This window comes from Leptonychotes weddellii, chromosome 3 (assembly GCF_054177405.1).
Source record: "Leptonychotes weddellii isolate Sample4059 chromosome 3, ASM5417740v2, whole genome shotgun sequence".
Classification (NCBI taxonomy): domain Eukaryota; kingdom Metazoa; phylum Chordata; class Mammalia; order Carnivora; family Phocidae; genus Leptonychotes; species Leptonychotes weddellii.
The window spans coordinates 118,583,075-118,607,328 of record NC_138371.1 but is presented as its reverse complement, the minus strand read 5'-3'; the positions used below and the strand labels follow the sequence as shown (position 1 = coordinate 118,607,328).

Here is a 24,254-nt window from a genome sequence, read left to right as displayed (position 1 = left end):
ACTCTCTCTTTTCGCAGATGACATGATACTTTATGTGGAAAACCCAAAAGACTCCACCCCCAAATTACTAGAACTCATCCAGCAATTCAGTAATGTGGCAGGATACAAAATCAATGCACAGAAATCAGTTGCTTTCTTATACACTAACAATGCAACTGTAGAAAGAGAAATTAGAGAAATGATTCCATTTACAATAGCACCAAAAACCTCGGAATAAACCTAACCAAAGAGGTATAAAGGATCTATACTCTAGGAACTACAGAACACTCATGAAAGAAATTGAAGAAGACACAAAAAGATGGAAAAACATCCCATGCTCATGGATCGGAAGAATAAAGATAGTTAAAATGTCTATGCTACCCAGAGCAATCTATACCTTCAGTGCCATCCCGATCAAAATGCCAATGATATTTTTCAAAGTGCTGGAACAAGCAATCCTAAAATTTATATGGAATCAGAAAAGGACTGAATCGCCAAGGACATGTTGAAAAAGAAAAACAAAGCTGGGGGCATCACGTTGCCTGATTTCAAGCTATATTACAAAGCTGTGATCACCAAGACAGCACGGTACTGGCACAAAAACAGACATATAGACCAATGGAACAGACTAGAGAGCCCAGATATGGACTCTCAACTCTATGGTCAAATAATGTTTGACAAAGCAGGAAAGAAGTGAATATTTTAACAAACAGACAAAAGTCAATGAAATACAGCAGACCAGGCATCAAGATTAGCAAATTGGATGCAATGTCCAAAGAAAACATTTTCCAAAATAGCCATTCGTTGGGCCATAAAGCTTTCTTGAAAAACTTCAAATGATGGAAATCACTCAGAGGTTTCATGTTCTCTGACTATACTGAAATTAGGGTAGAAATATATAAAAAAAAAGTGAGAAAAATGGAACTAGGAAATGGAAATTAGAAAATATTTTGAACTGAAGGATAATGAGAGGACTCCAGTCAAAACTTGTATATGGAAACTGAAGCCATTCTTAGGGAGACATTTATACTTTTAAATGCATACAGTAAAAAAAAGAATGGCTGAAAAACAAAATCAATGACCTAAGTATCCACCTCAGCAGTAAACAAGGAAGCTTTGTTGAGACATTTAAAAAATTACAGACATTTAAAAAATAATAAGAGGATACATAAACATCTTTATGCCAACCAACTTGAAACTATATGTGAAATTGATGAATTCCTAGAGGAACACAACTTGCCAAAGCTGATAGAAATAGAATAAATGTTCTGGTTTTTTAAAAAAACAAATCTCTAAATAGTCCAAAATCTATGTAAGAAATTGAATCCTAATAATATGATAATGATGATGGTGAAGATATTTGGAGGGCTATGTAGACCCTAGTTTCCATTTTTCATATTGTGCGGGTTGTTATTAGCCTAACGTCTTATCCTTATGCCTTATGTGTTGATGAGAGAGGCCATTACCTGCCAGATGGGTTGAGGGAAGGCTCTAGGCATGCTCAGTTCAGTCTCTCCTTCCCTCTATTCAGATCTGACTTCCTGCGGAGAGGAAGCCTTCTGGCCTGCTCTCTGCTCAGTAGGTAGTAATCTGCTTCTCTTCCCGAGGAGACCTGTGATTGTCCAGTGACATCTGTAAGTGTGAGGGCAGATTGTTTTCTGGGGAAAAAAGATTAGCAAGGCTGCACGTCTGAAGACATCTTCTCTGCCTCTATCAATAATACGAGTAATATTTAGAGCCTCATCTGCCTTAATCCTATGTTTATCTCTCAGTTCTTTTCAACCTGGGAAAGGAAGGAAGCAACATTATTTATCTTTTCGATTGCCAACAAACAGGTGGTTCTACTTCCTCATCTGTAAAATGAGGTAATAATAGTATTAACTGGGTTGATGATCTGTAAAATGAGGTAATAATAGTATTAACTGGGTTGAGGGGTATGAAGTGATAAGGACCTTGCGTTGTAAATAATAAGCACTTAATAAATGTTAGTTATTAGTTTCTTTTAAAAAATGAAGCCCTAATTTCATGCCAGAACTGGGCTAAGTGCATTATTACTGCATTATGTTGTGTAATATTTACAAGAAACCCATGAGGTAGGCGCTGTAATTAATTACTCTTACATCACACATGAGGAAGCTGAAATTTGGGACAGTTAAGTAACTTTGTCAGAGGTCACACACTTTGTAAGGTCTGCCTTCCAAGTGCCCAGCTCCCTCTCACAATTACAAGCTGTTGGTCATTGTAAGTGGGTGAAACAAGAGAGAGCAAAGGACTTATGGTGAACTTGTCACTGTTTCGGGAAAAGGCATGTGGAGTGCAGGTCCTACTGATGGTCAGCCAATAACAGCATCGAGTCCTGAAAAAGTGACAGTAAGCTCGTTAGGGTATTTAAAAGGACTCTGTTTAACAGGAGTGAGATTCAGAGCGACATTACATATTCATGGAACTCCAAGCATGTCCAAGAGTATTCATGAGCAATTTAAATATCACATCGTTGAGTGAAAAGATTTGGGTCTTTTCAGATATGCTGTCTAAACTTTGGACCCCCAACTCCATTCTCTTTGGGGTTTTACCTCCATGAGAAAGTCTGAAGGAATCCTATCCCCCATCACTCCTGTGCAGGTTAAGTTTGATCACTCCGCTCTTGCAAAAGATTCCAAAGATTTCCTTTCTCTCCTCTCCCACAAAGCGGGGAGCCAGTACCTTCTTTCTTTACAGCATTAACAGTCTCACAATCAGCCTTAGCACACAAGCTTTTCCTGATCACCTCTGAGAAGAAGGAAAGCCCTTTTTGGAAAGAATATGTGATATCTGAAGCAGATGTTGGATCAGCATTTGGTGGAGAAAACATGACTTTTTTTTTTTTAGACAAAAACATCCAGGCCCCTTAAGCAGATTTGGATCTTGCTAATATTCATGCAGGTGTTTGGAAAATCTTTACAACCTGAATCTGGGCCAGGAATTAGAAAAAAAGATGTTTCTTATACTTCAGTGAGAGAGTACATGTGAGGGGACTTTCAAGATTACACTCATTTCTGGAGCCAAAATTGTAGAATACTGGGAAGGGAGCTATGCATTAGATTTCAAATTGCTATTCACATAAAGTCAAGTTGTCCAAATATCTGGAGTTAATGAATTAATCAACTTCAGAACATGTGAACAATACTAGAAACACTTCAAAGTTTTTTTTTTTAAATGTATTTGTGTGAAGTCTTGCTTTTTTTATTGAATAAATTTGACATGTAACAATGTGTAAATTTAAGGCATACAGCTGTTACTTTGATACATTTCTATATTGTGATATGATTGCCGATACAGCAATATTTATCATATTACCTAATTACAGTACAATATTACCATCTATATTTGTTATGTTATGCATTAGATTTCTGTGGCTTATTTACTACTAGTTACAAGCTTATATCCTTAAACACCATTAATTTTATCCTCTCCCGCATCCCCCCAGGTAACTGCCATTTTACTTTGTTTTTTTACATGTTTAAGCTTGTTTAGATTCTACATATAATTTATATCATACAGTCCTTGCCTTTCTTTTTCTGACTTCGAAGTCCTGTTTTTAATTGCTGATTTGTTAGGTCTTTGGGCAAGTACGAATCTATTCTCAGGGAGCTCAGTTTCCACATCTGCAATGAGGACTCTGAAGTATATTGACATATAAAGAGAATTCTTCTGTACTGCCTGTATTTCCTTTTGACTTTCCTAGATATGGCAGCTATAAAACCACAAATACCTGAGCCAGATTTTCCTTATGTCTGAGCTCCCTGCCCCAGGAGGATGTAAAACACTTTTCAAAAGTACCATTAGCTCTGCTGAATTGCGACTTCCTTGTATTATATGGTACCCAGGTGGCTTTTAAGTGTTAACACAACTTCCTCAAAACTGCCTCCCTGGGTCCCAAGAATTTAAATAAGGTACTTGGAAGGTAAGATCTGCTCATTATTTTAAGATTTTCTGTATTTTCTTTATAGGGCATATTCAGTTAGGCCACCCCAGAGTTTCCATTTTATAGGAATGCCCCTTCCAACAGGGAAGAGTATTTATGAAGCTTGTTGTGACATGTCCAAAATTAAAACAATAAAAAATCTGTTTAAATTGTCGATCTAAAACTAATGTTACCTTTCCAATAAGAAAGAATGTTTTTGTGAAGCTTGTTCTAACATTTTTAAGCCTGCCTTTCTCTAATGAAGAGAGCACAGTTAAAGTCTCTGTGCATGCCTGTGTAAGACGCCTCGCTGTGAGGTCTTAGAAGAGCATGGTCTCCTGTCCTTTGGTTGCCTTTGCCATTCCTTTGCCTTGTTTTCTTCCTTATGTAGAAATATTACCCAAAGTTCAAGGCTTGTGCCCTTTTCTTCTCTCCAAACTCTCTTCACTTCATACTTCTTTTGTTTATTTGTTTTTTTAGAGAGGGAGAAAGAGAGGGGAGGGGAAGAAGGAGAGGGAGAGAATCTCAAGCAGGCTCCACGCCCAGCACAGAGGCTGACTCAGGGCTCAATTTCACGACCCTGAGATCATGACCTGAGCTGAAACCAAGAGTCAGAGGCTTAACTGACTGAGCCACCCAGGCGCCCTAAGCTTCATACACTTTTACAGAGATTTTCATAGAGTGAGCATCTGTGAAAATCATAGCAATTTGCAGTCTTGCATTACCCCCAATTACTAAGTAAAAACCCGTGTGTTTCACTGGCAAATACTACAAGCCCAGGGGAAAAAGAAAATGTAACTAGGAGGTGTGGAAGAAGATGACAAATAAAAGGGGGTATATAAAAAAGTAGGTGAGAGCACCAGAGGTATATTCCCCCATTTCCAGAGAAACCACTCAGTCACCAAGAACAATTAAGCCTACTTGGGAATCTCTCATCGGAGAAGCAAGTAAGACTCTGATTAAGAACCACAGGAGAAGCATTCATTGCAAACCTGAGAAAAACATTATTTTGCTCAAGCTTATCAGAGCAAATAAATAGAAATTGTATAAAGGCCCTTTCCAATTGCATTTGTATAAAATATATTCCATGTTGTTGATCCACACAACTTTTTTTTAAAGATTTATTTATTTATTTTAGAGAGAGAGAGAGAGCATGCCCACGAGTGGGGGGAGGGACAGAGGGAGAGAATCTTCAAGCAGACTCCCTACTGGGTGGGGAGCCTGATGTAGGGCTCAATCCCATGACCCTGAGATCATGACCTGGGTCAAAACCAAGAGTTGGAGGCTTAACTGACTGAGTCAACCAAGTACCCCGATCCACACAACTTCTAAATCAAATTTATTTTCAGAATGGTAACCTGAACAAGATGGCTACGTGTGTGTGTGTGTGTGTGTGTGTGTGTGTTGGGAGAGGGGGATTGGTGGGATCAGGGACTATAAATGATAAACAATAAGTACTAATTGTGTGGGAAGTAAAACATTTCTACCTTTTTGTGCTGTTAATTTGTAATTATTAAATCCCAGACTTGAGAGAGAAAGAAAACAATTTGTTAAACTACAGGCTCAGTAATAAAAACTATGGTATCTGCCCAGACTTTACAAGAATAAAATCTCTGTGTGCCGGGAAGTTTTGATGGATGATGAGACATCTTAAATTTTGCTCTAGCGGCTTTACCAGGTCTCCAGGACCACCGCTGAATTATAGTTTTGAAATGCTCAGAGATGTACACTTGATTCCTTAGGTAAATTATACATGAAGCTATGCTTTAAGCATTTCCTAAATTTATAGTTGCTTTAAATGGTATTGAATCCCAAAGTGTTTGGCCTCAAAATAGAGAAAAAAAAATACCGCTGATTTTAAAAATAGCATTCCCTTTTTATTAAAACATTTATATGCAGTATGGAAAATTTGGGAGGTACATATAAGAAAAAGAAGAAGAAATCATGCATAATTTAGCACTGAGAAATCAAGACCACTGTATCATCTCATTACATCTTTTCTCCACCATTTATAATGGCCACATGGTATAACATTGTATGGATGTACCATAGTTTACTTAACTAAATCCTTGTTGTTGGAAATTTAGGGTTGTCCGGGGGTTTTGCCCCAGTACATAACATGACAGCAACTACTTCTGTAACATAAATCTTTGTACAGATCCATTTGATATTCTGCAATTAACTTTGGGCAGAAACAGAATGTACATGAAAAGAAAATGTAAAAAAGAGGGAGGTAGCAAGGAAGCTTTGCTTTCTAGGAGGTCTGCTCTGGCTTCCACAGGCCATCTGGGCCAGAGCCAGACTCCTGCTGCCTCGGGGGCTGGGAGGCAGGCTCCTCATTCAGAGATGGTGTGCTTTGCACAGCTTCATGGGGAGAGGTCAGTAAGACTCCCAGGGAGGTTCTAGGAACACCTCCCTTTCTAGTTCCAGTGAGGATGGACAGCTCTGGGGATGAGTCGTGTCTAAGCTGGAGACTGGGATCTGTAGGAGTGAGGGGAGGGAGCAGGGAGCAAGATGGAAAGACTTCTCTTGGCGTAGATCCTATCAACGTATCCTATTGCTTTGAGAAATATGGTGGCGCTCCCGCCAGGGCGTATCCTAGGGTGCTGTGTGCCCTCAGGTGGGTGCAGAGGATAGTAATAGGCTGCTTTTATGATTTTTGCCTTGGCAAGAACAGCGCCCACTCTGTGTTCTCTTATTGCAAAATCTTCAGTGAGTCCTTAGAGCCCACACAGCATCATTCTTTAGCCTGGCATTAAATGAACTCCCTCCCCTCCCCCTGTCTGGCCCAGCCTCACCTGGCCACTCATTCTCAAAGCGCTGTCAGGCCTCCGGACCCTCAGCTCCATCAGCTTGCAGGTCCCTCCTCACCTTCAAAGTCTCCTTCTTTCTACAAAACACAGGATACCCATCCTGTCCTCTGTGGAAACTTCTGCAAGATTCCGGGCAGTTACTTCCTCCTCTTGTTCTGATAGCAGTCTTAACCTCAGGTTGGATGTCCCCACATTACCTCCCTGAGCAGGCCGTGAACCTCTTCGTGGTTAGCATGTTGGCTCTGCGTGTCTGTCTCCTTGGTGCCGAGAACAGAGTCCGACACACAAAAAGCACAGCTTTTTAGTTTCAATTTATTTTCAAATGAACAAGTTCAAATGTTTAAAACCACTAAACTCAGGGATTTGCAAATGAATATTTTTAAACAGCATTAATTAGCCAATATCCCCCCTTATAATGAAATCGTTCATGCAATCCACTGATCTGGTTATTAAAATGGGGGGGAAATCACAAGACCAATTTGTCACAAAACAATTTTTGAAAAATCTTTGCTTTTCATTATATCTTGCTTTTAAAAGGAACACCAAAAGAAGTAAAACAACAGAAAAGTTACAGCAACATACTGGCCTGTTGAGAAGCATGTATCTCTGATCTGCCTTGGTCTACTTAAGTATCCATGGGAATAGCAGAGAATCTCAGAATTTATGTGAAACCCAGAATGGGTCCCCACACATCCCCTTACTAGAAGGCTTACTTAGTACAGTGGAGATTCAAAGAACTTCAATATAAAAATGAAAGTTGTTATCAGATGGTTATAAATCAGTAATAAAAACATGCACTAAATGTTTCAAAAGGAAATATAAACTAATCTAGTCCTCTAAGTGGCTTTTAATTTTTTTCTCATTTCATTCTTGGGAAGGGCCACCAAAATTCAATGGTGCGTGAAAAGCCAGAAAACCTCATGTTGTGGCCATTTTAAAGAAGAAATGTAACAGTTTTAAAAGTACCATCCAAACATTTGAATTTTATTTTGATGATCAGAATCTGGTCTAAGGAGAGTTTATGTTGGATGTCACACTAAGAAATGAGGTTAACAATACTACCCGATCTTCGTATAAGGTAAATTTATCTGCAAAGGGTGTCAGGGCGGAGAATCCAAAGGGACTCTATGTAGGGTTTTCCTCTCCATTTTGGGATAGCTATATCTCCCTGTGAGTGTCAGTATTCTGGGGACAAGGAATGCATGCATTGTGTATAAAGAACAGTGAGGCCCCTGGAGAGAGGTGACAAGGGGAACACCACCAGTTCTAAGGGTTTTCCAAGGAAATGTCATCCTTGAGGATTACAAAAAATGAGTTCCTAAAGGAAAAGCAGCCTGCACTTACAATATTTCAATGCTTACACTTACTTTTTATTTAAATGCAGAAACTGGTAGTATTTTCGAGTTTTCTTTCACTTGAAAGTCATTTAAAGAATAGCCTGGTTAATATAAAGATCTGGGAGCATGCATGAGAAGCACCCAGGATGGGTTGCTTCTGGGGAAGATCCTAGGAAATTGAAGGTTAACGTAATAGAAGGGCATATACTAAGTCAATCAATCAATCAATCAATCAATCAATCAATCATAGCTCTTGAAAAGTATAGAGGCATTGCATACAAAATATAAGACCAGTCCTAGAGGAAATAAATTCTGAAATTGTTAACGGTCTGTACCTCTGGGTAATGAAGACGCAGGGAGACTTTAACTTTTATTTTGAGCTCTACTGTCTGGATCTTTTAAAAATTACTATTACATGCACACCTTGCTTTTAGTAAAGGAAAAAAACCTTAAAATAACTATAATGGGTAGACCCTTTAAAAGTAAGTAGCTTCGATTTCGGGTCCTCAGGCTATGACTCAAGGTGTTGAATCTTTTAAGAAGCTGCCTTGGTAGACTGTGTCTTAGTAAATTGTTACTGTTGTTTCAATTAAACATCTATTAACTGTAACAAAATGCTCTATAAAATAAAAATGAGGTATTTATAGCAAGTTCCTTAAAATCTAAAAACCAGTGGAAGACAGAGAAAACAATGTGGGCTTAAAACAGGGCCTTCTATCTTCATCCCCACGAATCACTTTGTTTTGACTGATCCTCGAGTTAATGCACGCACATTTCCAACTTAAATTTAATCTAAGAATAACACAGAATAGTAATTCCAAATAAGAGTACTCCTAAAGAAGTGCCCCATAAGAACCATGGTGTTTGTATTCTAGCTCATGAAAATGTAATTTTCTCCTTCCTTCTTCAGCCTAGGTGAAATGAGATTGGGTCTTAACAAAGCATTTTGTTTATTGTCCCCTGTTTATTAATAGGGGACCAATAATGTCTTTTAAATGAAATGTAATTCAATAGAATTAGTTTGAAAATATAGAGCACATGTGGTTAACTTTGCTTTTGAAATTACCCTATCAGGTGCTGATCTCTGTAATTAAAGAATCCTAATTCACAATTCTCTGAATCACTGCATTTGGCAGGCAAATGCCAGTAATTTTCATTTCACAACACAGTGCCTCAGACAGTAATAAGCCAGAACGAAACACATGCAGGTTTAATCAGGTAACAAAGCATGTCAAATACTTATCCTGAAACAAGGGAGTCTGGCACATGAAGTGTGAACCTCTGAGAAGTCCCTTAGGGGATGTTATATTCTCTGATCTGTACCTTTTCACAGCTTCTGCTGACACCTTTAAGAGCAAAAAAAAAAAAAAAAAAATCTCACCCAGAATAGGAGTCAGAATTCAAAACAAATCACTCTCAATGGGACTTCTGGGAGCCAAGGATACAAACCCAGGCACACATGTGCACACACACACGTGTGCAGATGTATACCAGCACATACACATGCACACATGCACATTCACTCCCAGCTAGATATCAGTGCAAGTGTATATACTGAATGAAAGGTACTTAAAGAATAGTCTTTGTTGATCATCAAATACCCGTGGTCTAAATGCCATAAGAAGAAAAAAATGCTACATTTAACTCTTAGGAAAGTGTGTAAAAGTTTGACTTTGGTCCATAGGCTTCCCAAACAGCTGTCTTAGAGCCCAGAAATAACCTATCAAGGTATTGCTCTTTCATGGAGAATCACAAGACAGGAAGACTTTCCATGGCTCTCTTAGAGCAGCCCAGGAATCCTGAGTAAGGGACCTATGGAGCGACCAAGGAGCCAGCAACCAAGGAAGATTCTGCAAAATACATCTGTTAGCCCACGTTTCAAAGTTAAGTGTCACCCATCAGTGGACACGGTTGACAACAATAGTGCCTCCCTTAGACCTGGACAGCCAACCCAGGCTGGCAGGCCTGGCACCCTCTTTTGACTGTGCCCCTCCCTGTGGGGTGAAGAGTCTACAGGGCCAAGGAGAAAAGCCCATCAGAAGCCCTCTCATCAAGGTCTGCATATGTGGTCCCCAGAACACACCCCCTCACCCCGAACAGCCTCAAGTCATTTCCAAGGTCCTTGTTGGCTTTTTCTGAGGTCCATCCTCCTGAGGGCAGAGTTTCTTGCTGGGGTACATACTGTAGGCCTGAGGTGGTGGCCAAAGGCTGATGGTTGGAGAGCTGATAACTCAGACCTCGGGTTGGGGTGTCTGTAGGTATATGCTCTATGCCTTTGGTGAGGCAGATAGAGCCTAAGCAGGAGACAACTGGGAGTGAGCCCTGAGTGGAGGCAGGTGGACCTATTTATTCACTTTCCCCAGCCCCGCATCATTAGGAAAGGACCTGGCTACATTTCTGCTGAGAAAACTTACGTGGGTTAATCTGAGACATCAGGATCTCAACAGACAATGTGCTTAGCTTCCTTCCAATTTCCTTTCTAGTCATGACCAAGAACATCTCCTTAGTGGCTTTCCATGGTTATTTGATATCCAATGACAAACTTATTTTCAACTATAATAATGAAATGAAATATAAAAATGTCAAGTAAGGAAACACAGTGAACATTTTCTTGGTCGTTGAATATATAATCAAACCAGTCAAAAGTTAAAATAAAATTTTACAGTATGAGAAAGTATGCAAGGAATGGATCAAAACTTTATAAATAGATTAAAGTTTTTGTAAAAGGGGGGAACATAGCTACCTATTTGTTGCAATAATGAACATAGGTTTCGGTTTAATAACAAGTACATCAAAATCACATGAGTAATAATTTATTAAAAAATTTTATTGTTAAAAAGTCAGATATTTCTGGCATAAACTAAGATTGGTATTTACCAAACAAAAATAGTATACTTTGTAAATTGCACCCTAATTTTCTGTTTTCAATTTTAAACCCAGATAAAAGTGTGGCACAGTCACAGTGAATGACAGAATTGGAGTGACTGAAGTCTGTTTCTTGTTCTTTACATTCACTATCTGTTATGGACTGCATCGTGTTCCCCAACCAAAAATTCATGTGTTGAACCTCTGATCCTCAGTGCGACTGTATTTGGAGATGGGGTCTTTACAGAGGTAAATAAGGATAAATGAGGTCCTAAAAGTGGGCCCTGACCTAGTAGGATTGCTGACCTTATAAGAAGAGGAAGACACCAGAAATCTCTCTGTGTGTGCACAGAGGAAGGGCCACACGAGGACACAGGGAGAAGGGAGCCACCTACAAGCAGAAGAGAGACGCCTCAGGAGAAATCAGCCCTGCTAGCACTTTGATCTTGTACTTCCAGCTTTCCAGAATTGTGAGAAAATTTCTGTGTCTAAGCCACCTAGTCCGCACTATTTTGTTATGCAGCCTGAGCTGACTAATACACTATCACTGTTTTTTCACTGTTTATTTTTTATCTACTGTTTAGTCACAAGAATGGGTAACTCCATAGAAAATGAAGGTATGCACTGTCCCTGAAGCAAGCTTGAACAATTTCAAATCACTAGCCATAAACTCTTGCAAGAAAATGTGCTGCTCAGTTGGCATGAGTGGGGGCCACTGGGGAAAGTGGGATTCTTTGCATGAACTTCTCTGTAAAACACCATGTTTAATAATCCATAATCAAAGCATGCTCATTTGAAGGTCGCATAGATACTTTTATATGTAAAATTAACAAAAACCTCAGCAATTATTCTATGCATTAGAGTATAGACGAAAAACAATTTTTTTCAGGAAGGCATGTGTTACCACTGACGTTGTTTAGAATTGCCAGCACATAGAGATAATAAAAAGCAGACAGACTTGTTGCTGTTTTTATCATTGCTTTTAAATTCTCTACAAATCATGTACCCTTTTTGACCTGCGCTCGGAGGGATCGCTTCCACAGGCCTGCCTTTGATACTCCTCTGCCCCTCCTTCTGGGCCTTCTGAGAAGCAGCCCATTGGCCTCATGGGATAGTAGCTACAGCCATCACAGTAGGTCTCACATCGCATGATAGCTCAAGCATCGTGATCCCTGAAGGAAGGAAACTGACCATCTGCCTTTGTCACTTCAGGGTTGAAGTAGTATTTCCTTCATGGTACAGCAGCCCTGCTTCATGTAGGAGGAGAAAAAAAGGAGTGGTGGAAAATATGTTGAACCTCTGTCCAGACTTCTTTGTTAGCAAATGATAAAGGAGTCTTTTTTGGAGTCCGTATTCAGGTTGATCCTTTGGATTATGTTATTATAGCAGTTAGTACCGATAGTTCGAAGGCCTGTTGGCTCTGATACTAATATTTCATGTGATTTACTAACTTTTTGAGATTTGGCATCTCCGATGTTACAGCTGGAAAGGTATATTGAGACTATGCTTAGTCACTGACAAGCCTTGGAACAGAAAGGAGCTTTGGTTGGTTCTAAGAGCTACGAGGGGAAGTCTGGTTGCTAAAATGAAGGGAAGATAAGAAATTCTAGGTCTTCTTTCTGAAGAAGCTGCAAGCAGTTCTCTTACAGAAAGCCCTACCACTCATCTCTGATTTAATAATTATATTTTCCGATAGCTCCCTTGGTCTACCATATCATTTATTAGTTGAGTGCCAGCTATCTCTTTGGTGTAGAACAGAACTCCACCCCTCCATCTCTTGGAGCAGAAAATGCAAGAAAGATTGTTCTTGGGGGGAGCTGAAAAGCCATCTGAACAAACCATTAAAATGATGTTTAAAGAGAAAAAAAAGATCTGTTAATTTCAGAGTTAATTTTAAAATATGGATTTCAAAGCTATGGAGGGATTTGCAAAAAACACATCATCTGGACTCCAAAGGGGTAACAAATGCTTGGCACGTAGCGGGAGCTCAGTAAATAGCTATTGGATAAAAAGTTTCGGCTCCTCAGAAGCAAGGAACGACTTACTTAATTTTCAACTAATTGTTTAAAAATAAAGAATACATGAATGTGTCCATGTTTTACTGACACCCTGGCAAACTCTATGACTTAAAATAAAGGAAAGTAAGAGGAAGGAATGGAGCTTGGGTGGGTGTAGTTCCATGAGTTGCAACGACAAAATTGGTATCAAGAAGGGAAATCTGGGAGTCTGAATCTGTGACCCAAACTAGACTGTTGAGATGTTGGATGGGACAAACAATCCCTCAGGAGAGGTCAGGCCACAAATCAGAGCACAGAGCAGCCTGCCCTTTGATGGCTAGATAAGGTAACATAGGGCAGAAGGAAAGAGACCCTTCTAGGCCCTTTAAATAGGGCCAGCTGAAGTGGTGGACACAGACGTTTTGACAGCCAAGGGGCTTGCAGAACATTTGGCTTTTTTTCCACCTCACCTTGAGTTCCCCTTCTTGCAAAATGAACTAGCAAATAAATAAGTCTTCTTAGAATCATGAGACCTAAAGATGGAAGATGTGACAGCGTTCTGACCAGTGATCTAACCAGATTATCAACACAGAATGCCTAAGGCCAGAAAGTCATCACCTGTTGCCAAAACAACTAGGTCTCCAAGAGGTGGTAAGGTCCTCCTGAGTAAATTGTGTCCTTCTGAGGACATTAGCCACACTCAGGGTGTATTGTCTTATTCACTTTTATTATAACTAGACACCAGGTAACAGCTTGGCAGAGACATTATAGAGTAATTTCAAGTGCAGCTAACTGGGTAGAATAGAAATACTTTAAAGTCCTTTCCGAGGCTGAGATTCTATCGTGTGATTGCCTTACATGCTCATTTTACATTCCCTTATTTCACACCATTAAGTGATGCTGGGATCAAGTAGATACATATGGATGATGTTTAAGTCACACATGGTAGGAAAAATCACCCATCCACCCCTCCTTCCTAAATCTATTCCCCTCCCCTGGTAAAAAAGTCACATCGGTAAAAAAAGTTCAAGGTAAGTGTCCAATAGTGTCGCTTACTAGTGCTTTATTTTTGGTGAGATAGGCTTCAGTGAAGTATAATCCAGAGCTAAACCCAGAATATAGTGTTCCCTGAAGCTCTTTCCTAGATAAGGGATATTATCAAATTGCCATTTTCCATCCAGCTGTACAGGTCACCAGATATCTCCCAGTCCAGAGACCTTGGAGCAGAGGACAAAAATGGGGTAATTTTGATCATGTGACCTTAGGGGAGGCACAGTGCCTGCTTTGCCCCACTAAGAGTGAACAAACTATAGAGTCCATTACGCAGACAGCTCCCAATATGGAGCTCCCCAAAGATACGGTTCCCCAAACAACATTTTTTAAATTTTGAGCTGAAGACTTGGTGCTTATTTCCTCTGACCTTGACCATGGCCAACATGCTCCATCAAAATAAACCTTGGGTTATCGAGAATGGATACATGGACTTGGAGAGAAATAACAGCAAGGACTTGGTAAAAGCAACACTAAGAACAAGATGGAAAAGAAGCAATGAACTGCACCAAAATGTAATGTTCCATTCAGGGAAAAATTTTTCATGGAATTTTTTTTTTTTTAGCTCCACTATTTTGGACTTTCAAAAGTAGTGAAGGCAACACATTCTAAAATGCTTGGACTTAGCTCAAACAGACTGTGTCATTTCATCTTGACAGAGATCTCTTCTAGAAAAGACTCCCTGAACTACTCTGGATATGAATTAAGTTCCTTCTGTTGAATCTCAACTTATAAATATTTGAGAGAAAGCTCAAGTTGACCAAGAATGCATTTTTTGCTTGGATGATGTTCCTTCTGTATGATGCATTGTTATTAATAAGGATTTAACATTTACCTTTAACTTACCAATTGCTTATTGGAGAAAAAATAGACATCAGATAAATAGGAAAGTGCTACAGATTAAGGGGCTTTTTTGATTTGTTTTTTGCCCATTAAACATTAGACTTCATTGTTTCAAACTTTTTTTTTTTTTTGCATTCTGTAACATGGTTCTGCATTGGCAAGTTTTCTTATTTACATGACAAAAATTCTTTATTATGCGTCTAATATATACCAGTTGCTAAGTACCAGTAATTCAAGCATAAAGGAAGCATACTCCTTTATTTCAAGGGATCCCTGACCTGTTGAGTGAGATGCACTTACAAGCCAGGGATGACAATGCAGGCTAACAACTGCCTCGGTAAAAGGCATACACGGGAGAGGGAGACAAGTGAGTCTGCACTCTGTGGGGAATAGAGATATCAGGGACTGCCATGAAAATGTGATTTTTCCATACTAATCACCGTGGTGATGATTATAAAAGAAATGATCCAAAGGCACATGTTAAAATTCCTTATGAAGTTACACTATTACATAAATTTTCAATGGGTAAGGCTATGAATAGTTTTTAAAAAATCAATAACATTCATTCATTTGCTGTTAATATATTTATTTTCTTCCTTCTTAATAAAACTGAAGAAAAAAAGGAACTATACATGTGTATGTAAAGTCACTTCAGTTCAAAATAATACTCATCAATTAACAGAAGGAGCAAGCCGCTGAGCAGTCTGCAGAAAGCACTAGAGTTCATGTTACACTTGGCCATTTTATACACGCATTTTCCAGAGAACTGTCTTATTAGCTTTCAAAGAGTGAGTTTCTTATCTTGAAAGTTCACTGATCCTCCAAGATGGATACATTTTTGGTTAAATGTTTCTGCATCAAGCAAGAAGTCCTATTCACGATGCACTGTTGTTAATGGCTGGAAAGGTTATCAAGGGGCTCTGGCAACCCTGGAGTAAACAAACACCGTACGGCACCTTACAGTCAAATGCCTGGACATTCAGTGAATGCTTCGTTGTTGTTTCACAAGGGGGCTTGGTGACATTTCTAGAGGAGGCACAGTTCTTGGCACTTTTCTCACAAGACTGCCCTCCGCTAGCTGGATGAGTAGGCACCTCCTGTGTGACTAACAAGGCAGGAGTCAGCAGGAGAACAGACTTGGGGGCCAGGGAAATGAACTGCCCTCTCTGTGGCTGCTTGGCTGGTGAGTACGCCCTGATGTCCCAATATTCTCAGCTAGAGCCATTGGGAAAATGGGCAGTGTGAATCTCCTAGGTTTACCCATAAGTTCCACTGAAGAAGAAGGAGTCAAAATACACTTTTATTTTCCTAGTAACCCCACTTCTTCTGTGGGTAAATATGAGTAGTTGTCAGCGTCTTCTGAACAACGGAGCTTGTAGATACCAATTTGGGAGTCTCATCTCTCTTGAGAAGTTGCAGAATGGAACATCATTTTTGATAACAATCTCTCATTGTGACAGAGTCATTTGGGGGAAAGGGGACCTTTGTTGCTGGGCCGATTTGTGGTTTAAGTGAAGTTTGTGACACCTAAGTGTATGCATTTTAGAGAAAGTTTGATTGACTCTTCAATTTTCACAGGGCGTTCACTCATGTCTAGGAAAGTTGGTCACTGTGGAGGGGATGATGGAAGTTGAAAATATGGTCCCTGCTCCAAAGAGTTTCTACTATAAGGAAAAGGGCCATTCATTTTTAGACGTTAAAGGAACCTTGAAGGTGATGTAGTCTAACACCCACGTTTTAAATATAAGGAAATTGAGGCTCAGAGAAGCCAATAATTTGCTCAAGGACACATAGCAGGTGTTAGAATTAGTATTTCAGCTCTTTCTCTAGTGATCTTTTAAAAACAGTGCATTGGCCTTTCTATGAAAGGGGGTTGGGGTCGGGCGAGACGTACTCTTTGATGATGTGATGAGCCAGGTATCAGAAAGGAAAGCTCTCCACCTACAGGTCTGGGACTACTTATGAGTAAATACTGTGCTTTGCTTCCCACCATCACCAGTCTCCAGTTGAGCAAATCTTGATGGTTGAGTAGGGTTTCACTTTCAACCTCAAGCTGACAGAAATGGTCATGATTCACCCAAATTCCCTGTGAACAGAAACAACTTGGCTTCTCACACCTCCGGTGAAGGCTGGACGGAGATGGTGGACGGCTCCTGGTCTCAGTTCCCGATTTTTCTGGCCCATTTGATATTCTTGAGAGCATATTTTGGATTGACCATCTGTGCTGTGAATGACACCCACATCTCACCCATTGACACGGGGCAACCACGACTGGTTGGTCAAGCCAGAGTTCCACCTGAGTAGGAACAAACCCACTATGCATTGTCAAGGAGTCAAAACTCAGCTTAGCTGTGGAGTGGTTTAAGATTGGTCATCTTCAGTGCGCTAATAAAAATAAAAACTCTACCAAGGCTGAGTTCTGGACTCTGTTTAGAGTTGTACTCAGTTGCATGTTGGGGTTGAAGACTTGGACTCAACCTTAACAGACAAGAATGCCCAGGAACAAACAGGGAGCTAGTATTTTCTTCTGAAGGGATTTTTAAGAAATCTGTCCTATAAAAAGTCCTGTTGAAGATCCTCATATGTCAATAACATTGCTAGCTTTTCTAAGACACACAACTCAGATTATACAGTATCAGGCTTAGGAATCGTTTGGTTCCAAGTAACAGACTCACTTCAATTGGCATATGCTAAAATGAGAAATTTGTTGGAAGGATATGAGATTATTACTTGGAGAACAAGGGCAGAAAGAGGAGCCAGGGTGCATGAAGCCCTGGAATGAGGAACTGGAGAAGAATCAGAAACAAGCATCCTCTCTGGGGATCCACTGTTGTTCGAAGGCTTCTCTCTGTGAATTGATTATCATCCCTCTCTCTCTTTGTAGACTGGCTCTTCCTGCTCTTCTGGAAACTTGGCTGTACATCATTTCCCAGTCTCAGGGCTCTCAACTGATTGACCCAGGTTCTAGGTCCCCCTTCCAAATTTCTGAGAAAGAGACACTAATAGTTTCAGCTTAACTAAAGATTGGTTCCCCCTTTCCACCCTTGGTTCAACTAACCTCGTCCAGGAGCTCAATGGCACATCAAATGATCAGGCTGCTGGGGCCCAGTTCCTTCCTGGGGGTGGGAGAGGTGATTCTCAGAGGAGGTTGATCTGGGCCAGGCAACTACCTGAAAGCAGCTCCCAAGAGTTGTCATTCTAGGAAGGAGCTCAGAGTGACTCAGAGATGTTGTAGCTGTAGCATTTATTCTCTCAACATCTTCAGTTTAGCAGGGTGAGCAAAACTGTTTTACAGATACGAAAATGAAGACAAAGAGTTGTCAGTAAATGGCTTAAGTCAATTTGAAACCTGAGTCCCTGGGTCCTGACTCAGGCTTTGCAATGCTCAATATTTGTCTCTTGAACCGTGAGGGCTGGCTAGCTGCGGATGCTCCGTGACTTACCTATCTCGAAGTTTGTCCAGATAATCTGCAGTGAAGCCATGTAGACCCGTGGTTTATGCTATATCATTTCACTCACACACACACACAAACACACACACACACACCCCTCTTCTCCAAAGTGCACCCTGGCTCGCCAGGGAGTGTCCTGCTACCTTGAGAAAGTGTGGCCCCAGGTCAAATGGTGGTGGCTCAGCTCAGTCTGGTTGAGCCTGGCACTTTTCATCAATAAAACAAACTTGTTAAAATTAATGTTGAAATATTCTTCCATCATTCTGAAAGTATGCACTTTGCTCATCTGAAAAATAGAACCAACTTGCCAGTTTCTAAGTTGAAATTTGTGTGTACTGCCCAGAATAACATTGACGCAGTATTCCTTTTAACATCAAGCCTCAGTAATGTTTCGCCTTTCAGTGTTCCTCTTCCATATCCTTCTAATGGTCTCTGTACACATAGGTGCGCATGCATGCGCACACGCACACGCATGTACACGTGCAGATGTACACATACTTTTCCACTCCTGTGCATCACAGGTTACAAAGGATTGACGAATACAGAGTTTTTGGACTGATAAAGGCCTGGAGCTTCACTTCTTCATGTCAGAGGTTGACAAGTCAAGGTTTAGATGAGACAGTCCCTTCCTCCACCGGGTACCTCGCTCCTCACTACCATGGATAGATTGCTACGTGATGGTTTGCTGTAGAAAAGGTTTGGCAGCACACTTTAGAGAGATTTCAGCCAGAAAAGGTACATGCACTTTGCTAAGAAAAGAAAGGTTAAGTTCTAATGGAATCAGCGCAATGATCCCTTATTTCAGAATACAGTTGATGAAAGACCCCTGGAGGGGCTGAAGGGCTTTCTGAGGCCAGAACATGGGTCCTGTTCTTCATTATTTTCTCATTCAGAACACCTGTGGATTGATTAATCTTTATCTCTCCCAAGCACACGCAACAAGACTAAAAACGCAGAAAAGACCCCTCCAGGACCTCCGGATGAGACATTCCCTTAGTCAGAACCTTCTCTATCAGTAGATCTACCACTCACGGCCATTATTTTTTGCTTTGCCCCACACCCAACCCCATTACCACCCTACCTAACACCACTGAGGGCAAACATGTTTCTTTCTGGCATACCTACCTGGCGTACAAATAGCAAATGTAATCGCAATAGTGACGATGAAGATTCCTAAACCCTTTCTATGGGGCAGTCACGGTGCTGGGGTCCCAGAAGATGGCATCCCCTCCTCGCTCAGCCCTGGGGCATGGGTTTAATTCCCTGACCAGACATGAGATCTGCCCGACATGAAGCCCCATGCTTGCAACCATCAAACCGAAATTTTCACTCGCAACAATATTCTTAATAGTTATTTCGTGTATTTAATTCTTCAGTGCTCTATTCCAAAGATGTTGGGGGAAGCAGACCATGGATGGGAACTCCAAAAGGGGCACTCCCAGACTTCAGCTCCAGCTCTGATCTCCATCCCACCCAGACCCACAGAGCAGCTGACATTTCTGGGCTCAGATAAAATGTCTGGAATGGACAGTGAGAGGGAATGCCAGCCTCGAGTGTACAAATAACCATAAAATCTAAGACTGGCACAACTTCTCCCTCATGGTGGATTACAGTCTGTTTTTATTTTTGCATCCCCAGCAACAACAGGTGTGCCTTCCTGAAGAGAGAAAGTGAAGCCCAGAAAATGTGAGTTACAGAGAATTACTTTGGGGTGAATATTAATGTTCTTTAGATTCACAGGAGAAAAATAGGAGATCAGTACCATAGGATGACAGAGTCTTTAAGTTGAAATGACTTTAAACCTCATTTTGCCTAATTGCTTTTATTTTATAGGCAAGGAAACCTAACAGAGAAGAAAAATACCTTAACTTGCCAACTCTGCTCTATTCCATGAGGTTGGATATGATCAAAACACTTTTGGAAATGCAGCATGGCTTGATAATCAGCCTTTGAGGAAAAACTATAGTTTTTGATAGAGCTATAGTAAAATGCAAAATTTTATTGGTATGCAAAATATTACTAACACCAGTATATAATACTAAGGCGTAATAATTCTCAAATGAAATTATTAAAAGAGACTATTCAATAAAAAGTCACGCTATAGGGGCATGTTTCATTCAACTTTGGCTCCACAGGTATTTATTGAACACCTACTATGTGTCAGGCACAGAACAAGGAGCTATGACTTCAGAAATGAAGGCATAGTTCTTTCCTGTTAAGAATCTATAATCTAGGGGCCCCTGGGTGGCTCAGTCATTAAGCGTCTGCCTTCGGCTCAGGTCATGATCCCAGGGTCCTGGGATCGAGCTCCGCATCGGGCTCCCTGCTCAGGGGGAAGCCTGCTTCTCCCTCTCCCACTCCCCCTGCTTGTGTCTCTGTCAAATAAATAAATAAAATCTTTAAAAAAAAAAAGAATCTATAATCTAGTGGATAATCACCAGCTTTAAAATGTAAGTGATGGAGACAGCCCTTTAGAAATTTTTAGTAACTTTGCTAGTTTATCAAAAGTTCCAAACCACCCGACCTCATTTACCTACAAGGTCACACACACACACAGACATGCACACACACACACACACACACACACACACTACCCTTCTAATACATATCAGTGTCAGAACTGTGAAAGGTCTGAGGTTTCACCCTACTTGCCAACTAAGAAGTCAGCCTGCCAGTCTTCTGGATGCTGGTAAAAGATATGAGACACCTGAATCATAGACAGAGAACTTTATTACTCACAGCAGTACTAAGAGGCTGGTCTGCTTATTTTATCAGTAGTGGGGCTGTGCTAGATTCTTATAGATCTATGATGTCCCTATTGCAAATCTACCAAGATTTTGCCCCACTTTTAAGGACATGAGGAAGGGCAGGGCTTCTTTAAATTATGGCTATTTTGAAATCTTTAAAATTACACAGGTTCAGAAAAGCACCTTTGGAAAACATTGACTGGAAACTTGGAAACTTCTAAGATGAATACACGGCTGTGGGGGGCTTGACTTCTGTAACTCAGAAAAAGTGTACTGAGGGCCTACTACATGGGAGAACTCTGGTAGAAACCCTTTCACTTCCTTATATTAGTCCTTTAAGGCAGAGATTTTAATATCCATTTTAGAGGCCAGGGAGCCGAGACTTACATGGGATCCATAGCATGCCCCAAGACAAACAGCTAGCAAGTCTCTGATCTTTTTTTCTTTGCCACAACTGCTTCTCTTTCTACTGACAGATAACTGCACCACAAAGATGCATCAGATCTCATCTACAGAACCGTGGAACTACCAGTTCAACTCCAGAGGTGTATGTGCGACTCAGTGTATAAAATAGCCATAACATGTATATTTATACACAGATACACGGCACAGATAATTTTTAGCAACTATTGTAAGGAACATTTCCTTCCAGGTGTTCCACGGTTTGCTCTCTCATTTTCTTGGTCTTTATTCAGATGCTATCTTTCAGGTGCTTTGCACCCTTGGTACTTAGCACCAACTAACTTACTCAATATTTTCCTTATTTATTTTGTTTCTTATCTGTTCTGCCTTCACTAAAATGCAAGCTACATGAGGACAGGAATTTTTGCCTGTTTATTGTTGAGTTTAAAATAGATTCTGGCATGTGGTAGGAGATCAAAAATATTAAGTGAATGAATCATGAGCATAAGCTCTACACTGCCGTCTAAATGTACTATGTATGGGAGGCTCAGCGTGCCTTCTGGAAAGGGGTGGAGACTCTGGCCTATAATCACAAGAGTTAAGAACTGCTTCCACCAATACCCCCAAAGGAAGCAACCAGGATAGCTTCTGTCTTTGAGAGATTGCAAACTAACTGGGGAGACTAAACATATAATGCATGAACAAAAAATAGACTAGATCCACAAAATAATATATCAACATGAACAGTTAAATCCAGCAAGGGCTGATTTCAAAAATGGTGAGTCAAGGAGCTTTATCAGAAAGTATCTGTTATATAGAAGCAAATCAATACATACCTGAATACCAGAAAGCATTTTTTTAAAACATTTTATTTATTTACTTGAGAGAGAGAGGGAGTGAGAGAGAGAGCATGAGAGGGGGGAGGGTCAGAGGGAGAAGCCAGACTCCTCACTGAGCAGGGAGCCTGATACGGGACTCGATTCTGGGGCTCCAAGATCATGACCTGAGCCTAAGGCAGATGCTTAACCGACTGAGCCACCCAGGCGCCCCATCCAGAAAGCATTTTGAAGGATATGCTCATATACACCTTATAGAATAAGTACATTTGGAGAATATTTCTGAGAAGGTCTCAAGCACAGGTAGTGGGAATGTTTAGTCTGTAACGTGAACACACAAAATATATTTGTCAGCAAATCCTTTGTCCCTTGTATAAACACAGTTTCACCAAGTGGCAACAACAGCAACTTGAAAAACATGGAGAAACCTGAAATTCCTAGTTGCACTCTGGACGGGCAGAAGGTAATCACCAAATGGAATCTGGACACCACCTGATGAAAACCACTTGTATTTCGTAGAGGTGGTGAGTGACAGAGGAAATAAAGTTAACTGGAAAAAACCCATGACATTTGCTTCTAATCTTTCTGCTGCTCTATCTATTTCTCTCCTTTTTATTTTTTTCCTCTTGCCATTAAAGCTTTCCCTCTCATTTCTTAGATGAGTAATTAAACCCTGACCTCAGGTATAAGTCCCAGAGGCAGTTGTCAAGAGAAACTAACCCGCTCACTAATTGGAGGTAACTTCTGTTTCATTGCTGATTCACCACGTGATCTTAAGTTCCCAATACAATAGTCTCAATTCTATGGAAAAAAATGCACTACACAAAGCAGAGGTTATAATGGTAGCAGATAGTGCTATTATTTGTCTAAAAATAATCCCTGTTTCACTTCTGATATCTAGAAGCCTCTATTTTTCTTTCTCTATTTTCTCTTTTTTCCCTCTTCCCACTCATTAAACCTTCTAGTAGGGCAATAAACAAGCTCACGGGGGTAGAATAAATTCAAGATTCAAAATAGAAAAATATTTATGGGAATCTACACAGTTGTGGACATTAAAGAAACTTTTATTAAGTGTCTAACACATTGAGATAGTAAGGAAATGCGCAAATTTCTGGAAGAATATTCCAGAAAGGTGTTTTTCATTACATTGTATTGGATATTCACTTAAAGGCAATATACATTACATCTCATCAAGTTCCAGAAGCGTGGTGACAAGGCAAGGCACCTTCTTGAGACCAAACCCCACCATGTCATTACGATGTAGTAAACTTGATCTCCGGGTGGAAATGTCTCCTTAAGTTCATTGTTCTTCACTTTGCAATTCAGAAATAAAAAGTACTTCTTGGTAGAAAGTACTTCACCCCTGTGGTAAAATGTTTGAACACCTCCAATAGATATACAGAATAAGTACATTTGGAGAATATTTATGAGAAGGTCTCAAGCACATGTACTGGGAATGTTCTGTCTATCATATGAGCACACAAAATATAATTCTCACCAAATACGTTGTCCCTTGAATCACTTATAAATTACTTGACACGTGAAATAATATGTAAATCAAAACATACAAAAATAGAATAAAAATTTCTAGAATACTTTAAAGGATGGGTTAAGGATAAAATAGGCAATATTTTTAAATGTCTTGCTAGTCATGATGGCTTCATTTTATCATTAATAATATCTCAGGGTTCCACATAAGCTTCGGCCACAGTTCATCTTTAATGATAATGAAGTAAGTCCCTGTTTCAAATAGTCTTGTGGATAATGCCAAATGTTTTCTTCCCAAATCTTCTCAGGTGTGACCAGACTATCAGTGTCTTATGCTCATGGTGGGACTGGCCAAGAGCCTTTACTAAGAGAAAAAGAAGGGTCAGCTGTGCCACTTTCCGTCCTTGCACTTACTTCACATCATGTTATCTTTCATCGGCGCTCTTTGCAGGGTTATTTGTTTTTTTAAGATTTATCTATTTATTTGAGAGAGAGTGGGGGG

The 24,254-nt window shown here is 40.2% G+C and overlaps 1 long non-coding RNA gene across 2 annotated transcripts in view; it reads left to right on the top strand.

Moving 5' to 3' along the window:
- The window catches only part of LOC145720627 (uncharacterized), a 177,213-nt gene extending 154,019 nt beyond the window's left edge, over positions 1–23,194 (top strand). The window contains exons 5-6 of one of the 2 annotated variants that reach the window (XR_014143737.1): positions 19,918–19,965; positions 22,648–23,194. This is a non-coding gene — a long non-coding RNA (uncharacterized LOC145720627). Of the gene's footprint in view, positions 1–19,917; positions 19,966–22,647 lie in introns of those variants that run through there. The other variant, XR_014143735.1, reaches the window with a different exon arrangement.
- Positions 23,195–24,254: the final 1,060 nt, after the last annotated feature.